The sequence below is a fragment of the Pseudorca crassidens genome, chromosome 18 (assembly GCF_039906515.1).
Source record: "Pseudorca crassidens isolate mPseCra1 chromosome 18, mPseCra1.hap1, whole genome shotgun sequence".
Classification (NCBI taxonomy): Eukaryota; Metazoa; Chordata; class Mammalia; order Artiodactyla; family Delphinidae; genus Pseudorca; species Pseudorca crassidens.
In genome coordinates, this window is record NC_090313.1 from 66327087 (window position 1) to 66336337 (window position 9251).

Below are 9251 nucleotides of genomic sequence, written 5' to 3' on the forward strand. Positions count from 1 at the left end.
TACAAAGTTCATCTCTTGTATACCTTTTTTATCCAGTCTGATGCTTACTGAATTTTAACTGGGCTATTTAAATCGTTTACATATAATGTAATATTTAATATGACTGGGTTTAAGTGTATGGTTATGCCATTTTCTATTTGTCCTTTTCTTTGTTCTTTTTCCCTCTTTTCCAGGCTTCTTTTGGAACTATCTGTACAGCATTTTTCCTTCTTCTATTGGTTTATTACCTATCCGTTTTGTTTCATTCTTGGTTACACTAGAATTTACAATATTCCTTTTTAAGTTATCAGGGTCTACTTTCAAATGATATTATATCACTTCTCATGTTCTTACAACAGTATATTTTCATTTATCCTGTATCATCCTTGGTGATATTTCTGTCATACTTACTTCTGCATGTTATATAAACACATCAATATATCATTACTAGTTTTGCTTTAAACAGTCATGTATCTTTTATTTTTATTTGTTTTTATTTTTAACATCTGTATTGGAGTATAATTGCTTTACAATGGTGTGTTAGTTTCTGCTGTATAACAAAGTGGATCAGCTATACATAGACATATATCCCCGTATCTCTTCCCTCTTGCATCTCCGTCCCATCCTCCCTAACCCACCCCTCTAGGTGGTCACAAAGCACCGAGCTGATCTCCCTGTGCTACGCGGCTGCTTCCCACTAGCTATCTATTTTACATTTGGTAGTGTACATATGTCCACGTCACTCTCTCACTTCGTTCCAGCTTACCCTTCCCCCTCCCCATGTCCTGAAGTCCATTCTCTACTAGGTCTGCATCTTTATTGTTTTTCTCTTTCTGACTTACTTCACTCTGTATGACAGACTCGAGGTCCATCCACCTCACTACAAATAACTCAATTTCATTTCTTTTTATGGCTGAGGAATATTCCACTGTATATATGCGCCACATCTTCTTTATCCATTCATCTGTCGATGGACACTTAGGGTGCTTCCATGTCCTGGCTATTGTAAATAGTGCTGCAATGAACATTGTGGTACATGACTCTTTTTGAATTATGGTTTTCTCAGGGTATATGCCCAGTAGTGGGATTGCTGGGTCATATGTTAGTTCTATTTTTAGTTTTTTAAGGAACCTCCATACTGTTCTCCATAGTGGCTACATCAATTTACATTCCCACCAACAGTGCAAGAGGGTTCCCTTTCCTCCAACCCTCTCCAGAGTTTATTGTTTGTAGATTTTTGATGATGGCCATTCTGACTGGTGTGAGGTGATACCTCATTGTAGTTTTGATTCTCATTTCTCTAATGATTAGTGATGTTGAGCATTCTTTCATGTGTTTGTTGGCAATCTGCATATCTTCTTTGGAGAAATGTCTATTTAGGTCTTCTGCCCATCTTTGGATTGGGTTGTTTGTATTTTTGATATTGAGCTGCATGATATGCTTGTATGTTTTGGAGATTAATCCTTTGTCGGTTGCTTCATTTGCAAATATTTTCTCCCATTCTGAGGGTTGTCTTTTTGTCTTGTTTATGGTTTCCTTTGCTGTGCAAAAGCTTTCAAGTTTCATTAGGTCCCATTTGTTTATTTTTATTTCCATTTCTCTAGGAGGTGGGTCAAAAAGGATCTTGCTGTGATTTATGTCATAGAGTGTTCTGCCTATGTTTTCCTCTAAGAGTTTTATAGTGTCTGGCCTTACATATAGGTCTTTAATTCATTTTGAGTTTATTTTTGTGTATGGTGTTAGGGAGTGTTCTAATTTCATTCTTTTAAACGTAGCTGTTCAGTTTTTCCAGCACCACTTATTGAAGGGGCTGTCTTTTCTCCATTGTATATTCTTGCCTCATTTATCAAAAATAAGGTGACCATATGTGCATGGGTTTATCTCTGGGCTTTCTATCCTGTTCCATTGATCTGTATTTCTAAACAGTCCTTTATCTTTTAATAGGAATTTTAAAAAAATGTCTTTTATGTTTAGCCACAGATTTGCCATTTCAGGCCCTTTTTATTCGTTTGTGTAGATCCAGGTTTCCAACTGGTATCCTTTTCTTTCAGACTATAGATCTTCATTTAACATTTCTTATAGTACAGATTTGATGGCAATGAGCATTTTCACCTCTTACTAGCTTGAAATGTCTTTATTTTTTCTCACTTTTCAAAGAAACATTCGTTGGATATAGAATTCTAAAGTGACCTTTTTTTTAAGCAATTTAAAGACATTCCATTGTCTGATGATTTGCAGTCATTCTTATATTTATTCCCACTGTATAATAACTATCCCATTTCCTCCAGTTTTCAAAAACACTTTCCTCTTTTCCTCCTGAGCTCTTTCTTACTAGCATCACCTTTAAAATTCAAATTTTTACTAACAATCTGTTTATAATGATACATATATTCTCTAAGATGATATAGGCTTTCGCCCTGTGCTCACTTACTTCTGAGCCCTCACCATTTGTGCCTTTAATGTCATACTTCTACCAACAGTCTAAGACAATCTAAGGGTTTTAAAAAATTATTATTATCATGCTCTTCAAAAATTTTCCAGTCTCTGCCTATCATCCAATTCCAAAGATCCTTACACATTTTTAGGTACATGTTACAGCAGTACTCCACTTCCAGGTAGCAAATCTGTATTAGTTTCCTGCAGCAACTGTAACAACTCATCACAAACTTAGAGGCTTATACAACAGAAATTTATTCTTTCACAATACTCAGGGCCAAAAATCCAAAATCGGTAGCACTGGGCCACAGTTGAGGCCCAGACAGGGCCACGTCCCCTCTGGATGTGCTAGAAAAGAATCCATTTGCCTCTCCCAGCTTCTGGTGGCTGTTGGCATTCCTTGGCTCGTGGCCACACTGACATACTTTCTTCTGTGCATCAAATTTCCTCCTGCCTCCCTCTTACAAGGACACATGAAATTGTATTAGGGTCCACCCAGATAATCCAGGATAATCTCCTCTCGAAATCCTTACTTTAGTCACATCTGCAACATCTTTTTTCATATAAGGTAACATTCACGGGTTTTGGAAACCAGGATCCAAATATATTTGGACGGAGACATTCTTCAAACTACCACAACCACCTACTTATTTTCTTCAAATGAAATGGTTGCTGTCATCCTGGCCTCACTGAATGTCAGCTGGACACACAAAATTCAGCCTTTGTGAAAAAATTGTCTTTATGGAGAGAAACAATAGGAAAGCAGGTTGGAGATATCTGTGTAAAATGTGATGTAGGTTACAGAATATTTTTTTAAGCTTCTTCGACAATTCAAACAAACAAAAGTACATACCACCACCTAGAGTAATTTTGCCAAAAATAAAATAAAATCTTAATCTGATGAAGCCTCAGCACTAACTACCAATTTACAGGAACTATAGAAGACAATGTAACATGTTAAACAAGTCCAGATAAAATCTACAAAATCCAGACTCCAGAAAACTATGGAACAGAGGCTCACTTCTTTCAACAAGTACATATAAGGTAAAACAAAGTGAGATTCAGAGCTGGAACTGGACAGAGCAAGAAAAAGAGGAGAAAGAGGAAGAACCTACAAAGTAAAGAAAATTTAAGAAACAAATCAATATAGAGAATTTATTTCAACCCTGGCAAACAATTTTAAAAATCTATAAGATGAGGCAAAATTAGAACACTGACAATATATACTAATATTAAGGAACTAAATTTTGAAGTCAGTAGCGTCGTTTCAAAAAAAATTACTGTTACACTTTAGAAAACATGCTCAAATATTTAAAGATGAAATAATATGATGTTGGAGACAATGCAAAGTAGCCAATGGGCAGGGGTAAGTATGCAGGGGTATCAATAGAATGACACTGTTTATTAGTTGACAATTGTTGAAATGTTTCATAGCGTAGAAGAAAATTGGAAGTAGTATTATTTGGAATAAGTTTTATGATCTAGGCTTTAAAATACAAATAAAGATGAAAACCAATGTAATCATCAGCAAAGATGTAATAATTAAAGATTAACAGTATGAAGCTTGGATTGCATTTCATTGCCTTCCACCTTGATTTCTAGGATGTTTGAAACAATTACTGTAAGTACCTCTGTGGGCTGCATAATCTATGAGAAATAAGTTTGCATTGAAACCTGAGTTGTTTCATGTGAAAAATGATTTCTTCTCCCAGGAGAGAAAATGATAGAACAGGTATGTCCCCAGAGGTGAGCTGATAAAATAAATACACATAGAAATAAATACTTAAAGGCTTCTTGTGGAGGCTTCCCTGGTGGCAAGTGGTTAAGAATCCGCCTGCCAATGCAGGGAACACGGGTTCAAGCCCTGGTCCGGGAAGATCCCACATGCCACGGAGCAACTAAGCCCGCGCACCACAACTACTGAGCCTGCATGCCACAACTACTGAGCCCGCATGCCACAACTACTGAGCCTGAGTGCCTAGAGCCCGTGCTCTGCAACAAGAGAAGCCGCCGCAATGAGAAGTCCGCGCACCCCAACGAAGAGTAGCCCCCGCTCGCCGCAACTAGAGAAAGCCTGGGCACAGCAACAAAGACCCAGCGCAGCCAAAAATAAATAAATAAATTTAAAAATGAAAAAAAAAAAGCTTCTTGGGAACTATTTTCCTTAGTTTTTCACAGACTGGCTTCATGTTCATTTGGAAAATATTTAACAGAAGGTTCAACAATGAAATATTTCAATGTGAATGTTAATTTTTCATTTTTGAGGTTGGTTTGAAACATTACCAACATTGCCAAAACGTCATGCTGGATAATCCATGAATTTAAGGGGTTGGCAGAAAATGCAAATTATACAAATGAACAAGGAAACTGAGCGAAAACAAATTATTTGTCATTATTATGAGAATCCAGAATCACCTGATGTGTGCTGATCAATACAGTAGCCAATAGCCATTTGTGACAACTGAAATTTAACTTAATTAAAAATAAAGTTGAAAATTCAGTTCCTCAGACACACAAGCTACATCCCAAGTGCTCAACGGCCGTAAGTGCCAAAGGCTACCACGTTGGACAGCAGAAATACAGAACACTTTCACCATCATTTCTATTGGACGTGCCAGACTGCATCCAATCAGTAGTGTGTACACCAAGTACCAGTTCTTATTATTTATTGAGTTATTGGCTTAAAGACCCTGTCCCCTTCTCACACCTTCCTTGATTTTTCATCATATAAAAAAGTATGAAGTTTTATGTTACATTAAATTTTTGTTGAAGTATGTTGCTTTTTCCACCTATAAAAATCCATGCATGGACTTCCCTGGTGGTGCAGTGGTTAAGAATCTGCCTGCCAATGCAGGGGACATGGGTTCGAGCCCTGGTCCAGGAAGGTCCCACATGCCACGGAGCAACTAAACCCGTGCGCCACAACTACTGAGCCCACGCACCTAGAGCCCGTGCTCCACAACAAGAGAAGCCACAGCAGTGAGAAGCCCGCGCACTGCAATGAAGAGTAGCCCCCGCTCACCACAACTAGGGAAAGCCTGCGCAGCAATGAAGACCCAACACAGCCAAAAATAAATAAATAAATAAATGTATTAGAAAAAAATCCATGCAATAAAAAACGGGAAAAAAGTTTTTGTTTCCTAAAAACAAATCTATTTCCTTTTATCAGATGAAAATTACATATCCATATTTCCTTCTCTGCTATGGCTACAAGAAAACTCAGAATTAACTTAATCCTTAATTGCTGTACCTGTTATTAATCCAGGTTTTGCATAAATGTACTTTTCTCCCCTCATACAATTTTTTGACATTATTTTAATGTATTTAAAATATTTTATTGTGAAGAAACTCAAAATTCCTTTTGGAGATGGGCAGAACATAATGAAGTGCATATAAATGGAACTCTTCTGCCCTCTTTGTTTCAAGAATAAAATTCCCAAGCAAGAGATTATGACCAAGTAAGGTTTTTTCCTAATAATAAACATTAAAAAAACTATAACTTTCATTAATCAACATATTGTATACATCAGTGCCAAAAGCCATTTTATAAAACTAAGTAATTATTTTTAATAAAATTCCAAGATGGAAATTCCCTGGTGGTCCAGTGGTTGAGACTTAGCACTTTCACCAGTGGCCCGGGATCAGTCCCTGATTGGGGAGCTAAGATCCTGCAAGCCACGTGGCGTGGCCAAAAAAAAATGAAGAAAAAAGAAAATCCCAGAGATTGAAAAAACTACTTAAATATTAAAATTACCAAAACTAATAGCAGACATCATATTAATTAGTGAAGTACTAACATTTCCATTAAAATCAGAAATAAGGACATTCCATATCATGACTATCATTCAACATTGTTTTGAACAGTGTATCTAATGCAATAAAATTTTTGAAATCAAACAAGCAATAAAAATATTGAAGATGTATACTTATCTCTATTTTCAGAGTGGTATACCTAGCATATGTGAATATCTATAAGAGCTAATTAAAATTAGTAAGCGTTTATAAAGGTGAGTAGATATATGTAAAAAGATTTGATACTTTTTCTCTATACCAGCAAAAACTAATTAGAAATGGGGGAAAAAATCCTACTATAGTAGCTACAATTAACAAATACATAGGATAAATTTGACATAGGAATCAAAATGTGTCAAAAAGAAATGTACAGGATGTATATTTTTTTTAAAAAACGCCAATACTATCTTATTAAAGGATATAAGACATAAAAGCAGAGTGAATTATTTTCTTGGATACAGACTCTTAAAACCATAAAAAATATCCATCCTTCCCAAATTAATACAGGTTAATTCAACATTGAATTTCTTAGGAATAATTTAATCTGCAAGAAAATATCCAACTAACTGTGGCTTAAGTAACTCAAACATTTAATTATCTCACATAAAAAGAAGTGTGCAGAAAGGAACTACAAGGCCAGTTCAGTGATTCCCCAATCATAAAAACCCAGGCTCCTTCTAGCTTTCTGTCTTCCTTAAGAATGTTGGTTTGTTGCTTTATAGTTCCAAGAAGGCTGCTGCAACTCCACGCATCACATTCAAGTTCAATTCAAGGGAGAAGATGGTGGTGCCAAATATACCTTTTTTTAAAATCAAAAAACCAAATGATTTTCCACAAGTGCCAGGACCGCATTGGCCAGACCGTATCACATCATATGGCTACCTCTACATGCTGTTTAGCTGAGAAAGCAAGCACCAGTCTCTAAGGTGGTGGAAGGTAAGGGAGGAGGTTGGGAATGGGTGTTTATTTAGCCAATCAAGTGTTAATATGTACCACATATTCTAATCAGAATCTCTTTTTTCCATTCAAACTGTTCTGTCTCCCCATGTAGAATGTAAATTCCAGAAAATTTACCTTGCTCATCACTATTCCTGGTACCTGGCATGTAGGTACCTGTTGGATGGATAAATAGCTTTAATGCAAAGTGAAAAATCTGTCTTTAAAAAATGGCCATTTCTAAACGACAGATAACTTAGGTTTTTACAACTATACCTTCAGTTTTCGGTACTGCGACTAAATACAGAATCATACGATAGGGAAGGTCATCTGGCCTCACCATCTTCCCAGTGTAAGAATCTCTGCCCAAAGGTGGCATGGCTGCCCATCTGTGGCTTAAATACTGCAAGTCAATCTCTTAAGGTTTGGTGAGTGCTTCCCGTGTGTCAGAGAATGGGTGTAATGCTCTACATGATCTTATTTGTATTCACAAGAATCCTATGAGGAAAATACTATTATTTCCATTTCACGAACGAGAAAAATGAAGCAGAGAACCTCAAAACAATACAGAAAGTTAAGTGGCAGGGCCTGGATCAGAACCCAGGTCGACCTAACTCCAGGTTTCAAGTTCTGAACCACTGAGCTTTACCACTCCCAGCATTAACACAATCCATTCCACTGGAAGGTTTTTTCACTGGGCTGGGCCAATTGGCCACTCTGTTATTTCTGCTCATTGCCTTAATTCTAGAGGAAAGCTCACTCTACTCCTACATGGTCACCCTGTCAGGGTCTCAGAATTATTTCCAAACACCGTGTTATTTCGGTCCCCTGCTTTGGGATTAGAGTCTATTTGTGGGATTCTCCCTTAAAATGCTGCATCCCAAAGGGAACTTCAAGATCTCTGCTCTGCTTACCAGGATCACAGACTATCCTATCTATAAACTTGCCATTATATTTACACCAATGTTACCTGCGATTGCAACAAGTTCTTCTTAACATGGCTGTAATGTTTTTGGTCAACAAACTTTCTAAATCTTTTTCAGACAAGTTGTTGCCAAATCAGGCTTTTTCCATGACTCTTTCAATGTATATAATTTACATTTAGCCATGCTAAGTTGCAGTTACTTCTTTTGATACAGTTGTTCTGAACTATTTGGGCATAATGCCCTTTACACACACACTTAAACACACACACACACACACACCACAAAGAAAAAAACTGGATAAATTTTTTAAATTAGTGTTGATTAAAAACAAATGTATACATAATTAGTTCCTAAATTCCTTTAGTTAAGTAAAAATTAGTATTTAAACACAGTAAACATCAAAACATTAAAATATTCCTGTACATATACTATGAAGAAAAATGTTATAAAAATTTGGTGATTGTGACCATTTGTAATACATAAAAGTCCTATGGGAAAAAATTTGCATAACACATTATAGTAATCAATTCTGGTAAAGAATAAATCTGAGATACGCACCATGCTACTAACATTTTCTTTCTTGAGAATGAAATGGCTGAAAACTGAGAAGCAAGTTTAGGATATGAACCTGTTGTGACACAGACAATTTGATCTACCTTTTAAAAGATTTTATTCAAAAGACTCAACCTACCTAAAACATGCTCATTTCAAAGCATGCTTGTTTCATGAATGACACGGTGTCTTTTCCTTACAAATTGCATTGAAGCAGAATTAAATCATGACAATATCATTTCATTGTTTACAATGGAAGAAACAAAAGTTTCAAAGAGTGCTGTTTTTCATTGTTCAAATTCCACTCAGTTCTTACAAAGAGTATCTACATGTCATTAAATGTTCAGAAGATTAACTTACTTAATAAACTCAGGGATTCTATGGGTAAGTGCGTGGTAGAGAAATGACTTGGTCTCTTTGTAAATAATCCATTTTGCTCATCTGTAAAAGAGTCAGCAGCCACAGAGCGAAATTGTTAAAACAACAAAAAGCTAGTAGGGAGAAAAGGAGTAATTCCCTGCTAACACAAATACATTTTCTATTGCACTAAATACACCTTTCAGGTTACAGTTTTAAATGGTTAAAAAGGGTTATTCACTTCTGGCTGTCAGTTTGAACTACTGAAAAGAT